We start from the raw sequence: 12,895 nt of genomic DNA, 5'->3' as shown, positions 1-12,895 counted from the left end.
TGGATTAGATGTTAGATTTGAGCCCTGGGATTTTACGAATCAATATTTTTGTTTAAGTCTTCCATTGGATTTGTACATATAATCCTAGATTGAAGTCAAACAATTCGGCCATTCTTCTTCCATTGAATTGGTGTATATCTATATCAATATATATATAATAGACGAAGCTGAGAGAAAATTGGTTCCTGCATTTAAGGAGGTGTTGACAAATAGGATAACTGCCTATCTAAAATTCAGACACTTATACAGTTTAATCTATAAAAAAAATGTACGGTGCATTGGTTGGAGAGGCTTCCTATCGCAGGGTTAAAACAGGCTAATGTCTCTGAGTATAAATACAACACTAACTGCTTAAATGGCGAGATTGCTTGCCCGTATACGGAGAGAGAGAGAACAGAGTTGTTCATCGGACCCAAGAGAAGGAGAGAAATATCCAAGGCCGCCGATTTTTCGTTCCCTGGCCAGACTTAGACCATCGGTACAGCAAGAACATAAACAAACCGTTAGTCCATATATCAACCACCCAAATCGTCGGAACCGGCACGGGTAAATTTTTTTTCCATTTTTTAGATTTGGGTATGAAATTTTGCTTTTAATTGAGTTTTTTTGTTGGGTAGGTTTAGATTTGATTCATTTTTGTTTTGGGTTTTAGGGTTTTCTATCAAAATGGTTGTAGATATTTGCTTTTGTTTTGAGAAAAAAGAGAATCGTTTCAGTATTTTTAAAATTTTAACTTTTACTGCTTCAAACGTTCTTTAAATCCCATAGAAATCCTCTCACAAATCCTTCCTCTGCATCTTCAACGTCCCAAAACTACCATCTCTAATCCATTCACAAACCCTAAAAAAAAAATAGAGATTCGTTTGGTCCAATATTGAGCTATCCGTTTCGGTACTTAAATCGTTTGGTTTGGTGGAATTACTAAACCTTTACGATGTTAAAAAAGGCCCACCAGCCCTAATCAGTTTTCACTATAGTTGGGAGCGAATGGCTATAAGGGGCAAAGTCGCAAAGAGCCAGAGAGAGTCAGAGAGAGAGATAGGGAAATCTGAGGGACTTTATCAGGCCGGTCTCCCTCCAAATTCCGCCTTCAAGTCACCGTTATACCTCCTGAAACATTTCCTGTAAAGTTTTCAGTTATGATTTTAAAAATTGCTGACAAAATATGTTTTTGGCTTTGGTATTTCAATTGAATTGCTTTTGATTTAGGCTTAATTTTGGGTATGTAACTGTTTAGGATGATTACTAGATAATAATTATTAATTTTATAGTTAAGGTTTCAATATGTTTTATTTGTTTGTCTTCACAACGTTGTTGGGATAATCATTTAATAATTTTTATGTTGTCCCTAAATCTGCTATATTGGTTATTGTTTATTTTAATACGTTATGCATAGACTTGGATGATGGATGAATTAGAAATTGAATTCATGGACTGATGGGGTTGTAGACGTAGTGGGTGTTGACAAGTCCAACCATTTATTCACTTCTGTTGATAGTGTTTTTGTTGCTTTGAAAGACTAAAAACTATCAACATTTATATCATAAACTCCCTTTTGCAAACCAGGTAAGTTAATGCATATAATTTGGTCTAATTTTTGTGCTACCTTCAATCTTCTGCAACTTAATTGGTGGGTCTCAAACATTATCCTATATTCTATATCTGTTTCTGGGATTGTGCTTTAGTAAAATTTGGGAGCATTAAGAAGCATGTGACTTTATTACTTTAAAGCATATGTATTTAATTACAAAATGATATGGGTATTTTTTGTTCGTTGATGAGATTTATTTGAATTGTAGTATTGTACCCTTTTGAGCTCCACTGGGCTTTTCAAAAAAAAAAAAAAAAAATTATGAGTGTCTTTTTTTGCATATATGGCAGTGTGGGAATGATTTTGTAATAAGTTCCCTATCATTTGTCCTTTAGATCATACAAACGTGTATATTTATGTCACCATGTTGATTCTCAAAAATCATATTTTAAAAGTGACATATTCTGTTTTCATGTTTTTTTTTAAAAGGTGATAATTGGGTATATTTGCAATTAAAGGAATAAAGTGAACATACTGCAATAATGCAGCAAGTGAATTTCAACAACTAGAGATTTCTGATATTAAAATATTGCTAGCAGCTTGCTTTAGTAGCCTCACTTACAATTAGAAGTTTTTTTTTTATGATATGAACAAATTGTATATATAAACCTTCTAATCTGTAGTAACCATTGATTATGATTTATGTTCTTGGCAATGAATCCAACATAATATTCATTACACATATAGACATAGATAGGCATACACATGCTATGTAATTAGGACACATCAAGAACCTTTCTTTCGTGTAACAATGATAGAGGATACTTAGCATATCTTGCTTGGGTTTTCTCAAATTATAGGTTTTTAGTGCTTATGTTGTGATTTTTTTTTTTTAATAATAATTCAGCCAAAAAAATTTATTGAGTTGTATAATTATCATGCATGCATTTTTTTTTTTTTTAAATTGATCAATTTTATTTAGGTAGTTCTTGAATACAAAGCATGATTTGATCAAGTTCTTCTGTCATGAATTGAGATTTTTAGACGTGTTTTTTCAAGTTGGTTTTGTAGAATATATCATGCGCAACTTGCTATATATAAAAGCAGAACAACTATTAAACGTAATTAGTTAGACACCATTTAGAACAACTTTAAAAAGACAAGCCTAAGATTTGTTAAAAAACAAACTCTGCCATTTTTTTTTCCTACCGTTTGGCGGAGAATGATAAAAAAAGGTCCCATGTAGGGGAAGATAGAGAGAGGCTGGAACCACTACCGGTGAGTTTTTATCTTTGCATTTAAGTTTGTTTGTTAAATATGATTAGGTTTTGATATTTTGTTTGGATTGGTTTTGATTTGGATCTTCAAATTAAGTGTTTCTCTTGGCTTTTCAGTTTCATATTTTAATCAGGTTTTGAAATTTGTTCGGGTCTTTTTTTATCTCCACATTTAAGTTTGTTTATTAAATATGATTATGTTTCAAAATCAATTTCTCTATGCTTGAAATTTGCTTATTTATTAATTGTTCTATTTGGTATTAGAATACCCAACTTGATGGCTGTTTATGGCAAAGTCAATAAGAGTTTGCAACCCAGGTAACTTAATCCATTTAATATAGTCTAATTTTGGTCTTACCTTCAATTTGCTGCAATTTAATTGTTGGGTCTCAATCATTATTCTATAAGAGCACGTTATGAGCAACTTAAGCCAAATATAAGAGCACATTGTGATTACCATAATATATTAGTTCTTAATATTTATATTCATATTTATAATGATCTTATGTGTAAATTTTTGACAATTTGTAAACAACTTTTTTAGTTGGAGCAGATTTAGCCTTCAAATAGGTGAAATTAGACAAATATTTAAGCCTGAACATGTTAACACTTAAAACTTAAATCTGAAATTTTGCAGATTGTACAAGTATGTGTTTTAACTTTTAATGTGTTTGGAAAAAAATATTGATTTGAGATTGACGTATTCTCTTAGAGACAGCCTTTAAACTTGCCATTATTGGGGAAGTTTGCAGATTGTACATTTGTGTTTTAATGTGTTTAGAAAAATGAATTGATGCATTCTCTTAGGCTTAGAAATGACAAGGTTTCATGGTAGTAGTAGTGGTGCGCTACATAGTCATACGAGATATTAATGGATTAAACTACATGATAACCAACTGTCTCTTTGAGTTTATCTAATGGCCATAATTCCACACTATAACTATTTCATTTTTCATTCATGGTATTTTGAATTCCGATTTTTAAGACATCACATGCATCATCTGAGCCTATATTATTTCTCATTTATAGTGTTCACTTTGATGCAGTTTCTAAAATTACTTGATCAAATGTACTCTTTGCATTATTATTAACATGGTCTTACATTTCAAATGTCTTATAGACGTGATTTCAAATCAAATATCTAATACTATATATAAAAGCAGAAACTAAGAGAAGGTAAGTCTCTACAATTAAGGATGTTGCTACATGTAGGAAAAAACCCCACTTAAAAATTTGCCATTTTCCAGAAAAGAACACAAAAATTTGTGACTTTAAAACATCAAGCCTTTCAATTTCATTCTCTGAATTCTTTTTTTTTTTTTCTTTTCTTCTCTTCCTTCTTTCTTTTTTCTTCAATCCTTATATGATGGTTGCTGTTGAAAGGTAGAGATAGAATTATGTTCTGTTTTTTATTTTTGAAATTTAGGTGTTAATTATGTTTTACATTTGGGTATTTGGTTTAATTGGTTATGCTTTAGGTTTATTTGGTTGATTTTTTTTTTTTTTTTGGAGAAAAATTTAATGAAGCAGTGAGCCATATCACTAACACAAGATTATGATTAGTGAAAACCAGAACAACTACGAATAGTTCAAAGGTTAAAATTCAAATGTTTTACTCAAAGGTACAAGCTCTTATAGTTATAACTTATAAGATTTCAGTTATCATTTTTTCTAAATCATGTGTTGATGCCAGGTTGGTCATTTTCAGAAGAAGTGTGTCTTTTTTTTTTCTTTTTTTCTTTTTCCTTTCATTCATGTCCTAGATTTATTCCCATAATCAAAGAAGTGTATAAATGGAATTTTGAGTTATTTGCATTGTGTGTGTGCTAATTAAGAGATACTTTAGTTTACAAGTATTTATCCTTGATATTATTTATACACATTGATTTTCCAGTTTATAATGTTTACATACTAGGTTTAATTCTTTAGTGCATGAATGAATTTAGTTAGTTTGAATATAACTGATTGATATTAGCTAATTAGTGGCAATGCTAAAAATAATTTCTAAGAATTCCAGATTGGGTTCTCCTTTGAAACAGTTGTTGTTGGTGGCAAATTATTTGATGATGTCTGTCATCTCCTTAAATTAGATTCAGTATAGACCAAGAGTTGGGAACTAAGGGAATGCCTATTTCTTTTTTATTTATTATTGTTTTAATTTTTTGGTTTCTTCCTTTCTATTTGGTGTGTGTGTGTGTGTGTTTTATATATATAAAGTAGCGTTGGAACAATGGTTTAGTCCCTTGCAAACAATGGTTTCTTGCATCTATTATTTTATTTTGTGTATGTTTGCCGGAATTTTTTTTTTTAAATTTATTTTAAGCACATTGTAATATATAACTTTAGATTTTGTGAGAATTGTTTCATATTTTTCATCTAAAATCTTATTAGTGGTTTTGTTTATTTGTTGATTGATTGGTTGATTCTAATTCTGTCCGTTGTAATTAACAATTTGAAGTTGTTTTACTAAAATGAGTTTGGATTTCACAAGTATTGGTGTGATATGCTTGACATATTAACATGGAAATCAAAAGAGTAATTGACATTGGAGAATGAGGAGTAAAAAAACAGAACGTTTTCAAACTATGTGCTAGAAATTAAGGTTATGTTTTGTCTCTAAAAACCCAAGGCTTATTAAAAGAAAAAAGAAAAAAAACTAACATAAAAGGCCTTTTGTTTGTGGTTAGCTTGCTTGATATATATCATGTGCTTGATATTTTGTTTCTAGATGAAAACTATTGTAACATATGAAGGGAGTGATATTTTGTATTGTATTTTATAGATAGAATTTTTGCAAGTATAGGACAAATGAGGGGCTGTACAACGTGCACTTGACGAATTTTAATGTATTTTTATGTTAATTGTTTTCTATTACATAAAATGATCCCGCGCATTGCGCGGGTTAAACACTAGTATATATAATAGACGAAGCTGAGAGAAAGTTGATTCCTACATTTAAGTACGTGTTGACAAATAGGATAACTGCCTATCTAAAATTCAGACACGTATACGGTTTAATTTAAAAAAAAACGTACGGTGCATCGCTTGGAGGGCTTCCTATCACAGCGTTAAAACAGGCTGATGTTTCTCAGTATAAATACAACACTAATTGCTTAAATGCCGAAATTGCTTGGCCGTATACGGAGAGAGAGAGAACAGAGTTGTTCGTTGGACCCAAGAGAAAGAGAGAAATATCCAAGGCCAGCGATTGTTCGTTCCCTGGCCAGACTTAGACCATCGGAACACCAAGAACAGAGAGAAACCGTTAGGCCATATATCAACCACCCAAATCGTCGGAACCGGCACCGGTAAATGTTTTTTCCATTTTTTAGATTTGGGTATGAAATTTTACTTTTAATTGAGTTTTTTGTTGGATAGGTTTAGATTTGATTCATTTTTGTTTTGGGTTTTAGGGTTTTCTATCAAAATGTTTGTAGATATTTGCTTTTGTTTTGAGAAAAAAGAGAATCGTTTCAGTATTTTTAAAATTTTAACTTTTACTGCTTCAAACATTCTTTTAAATCCCATAGAAATTCCTCTCACAAATCCTTCCTCTGCATCTTCAACGTCCCAAAACTACCGTCTCTTATCCATTCACAAACTCTAAAAAAAAAATAGAGATTCGTTTGGTCCAATATTGAGCGATCAGTTTCGATACTTAAATCGTTTGGTTTGGTGGAATTACTAAACCTTTACAATGTTAAAAATGGCCCACCAGCCCTAATCAGTTTTCACTATAGTTGGGAGCGAATGGCTATAAGGGGCAAAGTTGCAAAGATCTAGAGAGAGTCAGAGAGAGAGATAGGGAAATCTGAGGGACTTTATCAGACCGGTCTCCCTCCAAATTCCGCCTTCAAGACACCGTTATACCTCCTAAAACATTGCCTGTAAAGTTTTCAGTTATGATTTTAAAAATTGCTGACAAAATATGTTTTTGGCTTTGGTATTTCAATTGAATTGCTTTTGATTTAGGCTTAATTTTGGGTATGTAACTGTTTAGGATGATTACTAGATAATAATTATTAATTATATAGTTAAGGTTTCAATATGTTTTATTTGTTTGTCTTCAAAACGTTGTTGGGTTAATCATTTAATAATTTTTATGTTGTCCCTAAATCTGCTATATTGGTTATTGCTTATTTTAATACGTTATGCATAGACTTGGATGATGGATGAATTAGAAATTGAATTCATGGATTGATGGGGTTGTAGACGTAGTGGGTGTTGACAAGTCCAACCATTTATTCACTTTTGTTGATAGTGTTTTTGTTGCTTTGAAAGACTAAAAACTATCAAGATTTATATCATAAACTCCCTTTTGCAACCCAGGTAAGTTAATGCATATAATTTGGTCTAATGTTTGTGCTACCTTCAATCTTCTGCAACTTAATTGGTGGGTCTCAAACATTATCCTATATTCTATATCTGTTTTTGGGATTGTGCTTTAGTAAAATTTGGGAGCATTAAGAAGCATGTGACTTTTATTACTTTAAAGCATATGTATTTAATTACAAAATGATATGGGTATTTTTTGTTCGTTGATGAGATTTATTTGAATTTTAGTGTTGTACCCTTTTGAGCTCCACTGCTCTTTAAAAAAAAAAAAAAAATTTATCAATGTCTTTTTTTGCATATATGGCAGTGTGAGAATGATTTTGTAATAAGTGCCAACATCCCAAAGGTTTTGAGATACGGAGATAGAGATCGACGCTATTCCTTTGAAAGGTACACATCAATTCTTTGTGTTCATTCTTTTCCTTTTGGTGCTTTGTTGTGAAAATTGATTCTTACGGCATGGACAAGAATGCAGAACCCTAGAATATTGATTCTTCAAATTTTTGCAGTAATTTTCTGCATAATTTTGTTTTAGAACAGTTGTTCGATAAATCTGTGTGCTGTGATTGATTATAATTTGTCTTTTAAAATTCCAATTTTTTTTTTTTTTTTGGTCCTTGAAAGTTTGCAATCAGTGTCAGTGTATAAAATGAACAGGTAAAAAGAGAAAATTTAAAATATATATCTATATATATATGTATATATATATATGTAATATATAAAGAAAAAAGGAAATGACATCCACTTAGCACAACCACTATTTGTAGGAAACAATTATATTATATGGTACTCTATTTTAGATATATGTGCTTTTGTTTTATTAACAGTTCCAACTTAGTAGATCTAATTCAGAGGTTGATTCAATTGGTGAAAGTAATCTCTAGACTCTATTATTGCATTCTCTTCAACTTTTATGATTGTGAAAAAAATGGATAGGACAGAAATTGGACAAGCATTATGAATTGCAAAAATGAAGATACTCAGCTTAAGATGTCATGAAGTTTGCTTATATTTTACCTATCAGTAGATGTTTTCTCCTCTTTAATCAATGATAATAGCTTAGCAAAGTGCCTACTCTAATTTTTGTTCTTCACAAGATTATTTTTCCTTTTCCATCTTTCACTATGTTTTTTTTTTTTTTTAAAATTTATTCTTGGATAGTTCATTTTGTTAAGGCACTATAAATTAGGATACAGCATGGTTGATTATAAAATATATTGTTTATAATAAATTTGAACTCTTTTCGTAAGAGAAAGAGAATCAGTCATTATTAGTCAATAAATTGAAAAATAAATAGTCAAATGAATATATATATATATATATATATATATATATATATATATATATATATATATATATAGTGTTTATTGAGAGTATTGTCAAAGAACAATTTGGAATCCATTGGATGATGCTAAAAAAGGTGATCAATGTGTTATCTGGATGGAAGAGTTTCTTTGGAAAGTACAGGAGTTTTACTCAAAATGTTGGTCCCTCTGTACTTAATGTGGGCAATTTGCTGGGAAAGAAGTAATTGTCCATTTAATGGTTTGGAGCTATAAAGCTGAAATCAATGTTTTTGAGGTCATTCTGGAGTGGTTTGATGATCTTGGCCTTATTCGTTATTCCTTTTTTTTCCTGTAGATTTTATGATCCTTTTCCATCATTTACATTAGTCTTCCCCTTCATTTTAATAGAATTTTTATTATTTATCCAAGAAAGAAAAGGTGGGGAGGGGAGGACGAGGAGCTTTACCTATTTTGTTAAATAGTTGAGATGATGATAATCTAAGATGAATTAGATGTATAAATAGTTTGTACTACTTAGTTGTATATTTATTATCATCATTAACTTATCTTAAATCACTTCTCTTGCACCCTGCAGACACAGAAGAGTGTGGATATATTGCTTCGTGACAAAAACCCACAAGTTGAGGTAATGCTCAAAGAAATATGCATAAGTCTGTATTGAGTCATTTTGGTGAATAAGTACAGCATTGGTGAAATTGAATGTTACAATTCATATATTTTTTTTCCTTTGATTTGGTTATGAACTAAGGAATATGATTTAGTTTTTAGTGTTTTGGTTGGGTTGGTTTTGATTTAAGTTTTTTAGTTGAGTTAGTTGTACAGTGAAAAAGCATGTCTGTTTATTTCAATGTAATTTGTCAGGATCCTTCGTAAATACCATCAAAGTTTGGGTTGTGATGACTAAGATTCTTTAGAATGTATAGTAATAATAATTTCTTGGTAAATGGAATTATGGAATTTTTTTAGAGCAGATTTGTAGAAAGCAAGTAAACTTGACGTTGAGCAGCTCAAATGGCATCTCCATGCCTTCAAGAAATTGGGTGAAGGGTGATATGTAGACATGGGAAAGAACGATTCAACATAAAGTAGAGAGAAAACCTCATCTTATATGTGAAGGAAAATAATCAAGAGTCTCTAATAAGTATATATAGGATGATTAGGATCTTGACCAGATAAATAGACATTGAGAAATGAAAGCACTTCCCACAATTTTTTAAGAGGTCAAACTACATTTGCAATACTCTAACTTAGAGGTTGGTTTATGAGCTCTAGCAATGTCAAAGGCTCGAATTTTCTTAACTTGGAATTTCAAAAACCAAATATTAGCAACCACAATAATGGAGGTTTAAGAAAGTAGTTCAATTGTAGTTCTGGTACAATTGTTTACACATTTTGGGGGTAAGTCAATACCTGTAATTGCTTAGGCCAGATTAAATGTCTGTAAAAATTTCTTAAATTTGATTGTAAAAGGGGAGAGTTTTTGTTTTGTTTATAATATGATTTGTAGTGTAGTCTTTTGGCTTACTAGAATCTGAAAGTTGCTGACTACTTAAAATGAGGGGTTCATTTTTGTAGTCAAATGATTATTACACTTCTTTTTTTTTTCTTTTGCATCCTATTGATCTTATTCTAAACTAAATATTTTAGGATGTGTATGGGTGTGGTGCAATAGATATTCTTTGCTAAGGGATTCCCAGTACAACAAAGGACTTACCAATGCATTGGTCATTCAGTTGATTCCTAGCTGCCAGTTTGTAGTTGCTGTCACGTTAGCAAAAAAAGGGGTTTCAATCGGTTTTTCCTATTATTGGATTTGGACAAATAACTTACTGCTTACTATTCAAAAGGGGGTGGGGCGCTAAGAAAGAGAAAGTGTTATCACTATTCGAAGTGATGCAGCAACTAGCACGCTAAGATCAAAAGGGAAAATATCAACTACAAAATTCAATTTAGTTTTCAGTTTCTGTTTTCTATCCTACCTAATTTGTTGTTTTTGAAGAGTGATTGAAATTGTAGAACTTTGAAATCTGAAAGTGTAATGTTTTTCTTATACAATATTGATTATCCCTTAGATTTTAGTTAATATTCCACTCTATCTACATAATTATTAGTGTCAGCTAATTATGGTTAAAGAACATTTTTAAAAACTGTCATTGATCATATGCAATTTTCAACTTATTGCTATTTTCACCACGTTTTTAACATGTGAAGGCAATCAACTGCATAAAGGTTCAAAAGATTAAAATAATAGTGTGTTGAATGGATGGTCCAAATTGATAACTAATGTATCTTACACACTTTGCAACAAATTTTTTCTTTAAAAAATTATTTCATTAGCCAAATTTCTCTTCTACTTTTGAGATTTCAAATGATCCCGCGCATTGCGCGGGTTATACACACACACACAAATCCAACAGAAGAACAATAGCCACCTTCTTTGACTTCTTCTTCAACCATTATATATATATATATATAATGAATAGAAGAAGTCAAATAATTCGGCTGTAGTTTCATTGCCTTTGGGACTCATGCTATGCCAATGTGGTGTTAAATATATATATATATATATATATATATATATATATATATATATATATATATATATATATATATATATATATATATACATATTAGGATATTAGGATAGCTGTAAAGTTTTCTATGGTGGATATATATAATATGGTTTGTTTGGGGTTATGTATATTAACTTAAACTCTAAGATATTAGCTGTTGTCTCTACGTTCTGATAAATTCAAAGGAAAACGCATTTTTGGGTAAAGATACTTTGCATTAGTGCTATCATGTAGTTCAGCAAAGTATTTTACTAGTGAGTCAATTTTTGTAGTTTAGTAAAATTTATATTTTGTAGAGGATATTGAGTAATTTCCATAATTGATTATAGGTCCTATTTAAGAGTGTCTTGAGGCTCTTTGGAGATTATTTTGGCTGGACTTTCAGAGTGATTCGAGTGCGGTAAGTAATTATGCATAATATGCACAAGTTTTGCTCTTTAGGTTCTTAGAAGTTAAAGATTTTCAAAGTTATAATTTTAAGCTTACATTTTTTTTTTAAGTTTCTCAAAAAGCATTTTTACACTATTGAAAGAGAAATTTTAATTGGCTTTTAAATAATGTTTTAAAAGAAATTTCGAATTTTGAATAACGTTTTGAATGTCCAAATCCCATTTAAAAGATGATTTTTAACTAAACTATTTTATGAAAATAATTGAGTTTCAAAGTAAGTTTTCTAAAAGATTTTTGTTCTTTAAATTGTTTCAAACCAAGTGATTTCGAAATCATGTTCTTATTTTTCAAATGGTATTTAAGACGTTCCTTTTAGCAAACTGGATTTTCAAACTTATTCAAGAATTGTAAAAATATTTATATAACCTCTTCAGTTTCTATTCGTTCCCTAAGAGAGTCAAGCATCTTTTGATTTATGTTTCAATTTGATATTGTGATATTCAATATATCTTTATTGTTGGAACAATTGTTAATATTGAGAACATTATTATATGTTGTATAAACTTTATTGTTTGTGATATGTGACTTAAAATGAGTGTTTTTAGAATTGATCAGATATATGTGTAAATCCGCTCACAGGATTGTATGTGAGAATATGTATTGATCCCTCACTAGCAGGGGTTAGATGTTAGTATCCACTCACATGATTGTATGTCAGAATATGTGATGTGTATATGTGACACTGTGCTCTGATCAATTATTTGTATGTGTTTCCAAAAGACTTTAAGATATGATTATATGTGTATTAAGTGATTCTTTACATGTTTTGAAAACTATATTGGATATTTTGAGTGAAATTGTGAAATCAAACTCGTGCTTTGCTTGACTCTATTCCGTTGTGTATTCTGTATAATTACTTACTAGATGTGTGGCTCACCCAATCAATTAATATTTTCAGATTAAAGTATAGTGGGGAATTAGAACCTTTGGACCGCTTGTGAGGTGCAAGGTAGATCGTGGAAGTTGTAGGCAGCTTCAGTGTTACTTGAAGACTCATAAAATTTTAGTTACCTTTGTTTTGTAGTTCACATTTTATATAGTGGAGTTTATTTCAATTTGTGGAGTTTTGAAAAGATTATTAGTTTTTATTTTTTTTTCTTCTCCCGCTTAGAATTCACAATATTTTGGAGACTTTTATAATTTGTGGATTTTAGTTATTATAAGAGGTTTATCAGAAGCATTGTTTATTTGGAGTTTTATGAAACAATGTTTAAATAAATTATGTTTATTGAGCTAGGTAAGGTTAGCAAGTTAGTCATGTATCTAAATTCATGTTTCATGGATTTGGGTCATGACATATCCTATTTTCCATTTTTAGGAGAAAGAGGGTTCGAATCCCCCCCCCCTCATTGTTGTAACTATTGAATTATTAAGAAAAAAAAAACTTCAGGATGTCTTACAAAAATACAAATGAATCTCTAA

The 12,895-nt window shown here is 30.5% G+C and overlaps 1 long non-coding RNA gene across 2 annotated transcripts; it reads left to right on the top strand.

The window, feature by feature from the left end:
• Positions 1-363: 363 nt before the first annotated feature.
• LOC142641438 (uncharacterized) lies at positions 364-12,681 on the top strand. 2 transcript variants are annotated; one of them, XR_012845401.1, is made up of 6 exons: positions 364-546; positions 3,073-3,126; positions 7,451-7,533; positions 9,025-9,075; positions 11,353-11,423; positions 12,372-12,681. It is a non-coding gene; the product is annotated as an uncharacterized LOC142641438 (long non-coding RNA). The 2 variants fall into 2 exon arrangements; XR_012845400.1 differs by lacking the exons at positions 364-546; positions 3,073-3,126 and adding an exon at positions 5,835-6,116 and having other exon boundaries at positions 12,372-12,678.
• Positions 12,682-12,895: the final 214 nt, after the last annotated feature.

Source organism: Castanea sativa, chromosome 6 (assembly GCF_040712315.1).
Source record: "Castanea sativa cultivar Marrone di Chiusa Pesio chromosome 6, ASM4071231v1".
Taxonomy (NCBI): domain Eukaryota; kingdom Viridiplantae; phylum Streptophyta; class Magnoliopsida; order Fagales; family Fagaceae; genus Castanea; species Castanea sativa.
Note: the sequence above shows the minus strand (reverse complement) of the source record. Positions and strands in the feature narration are given on the sequence as shown.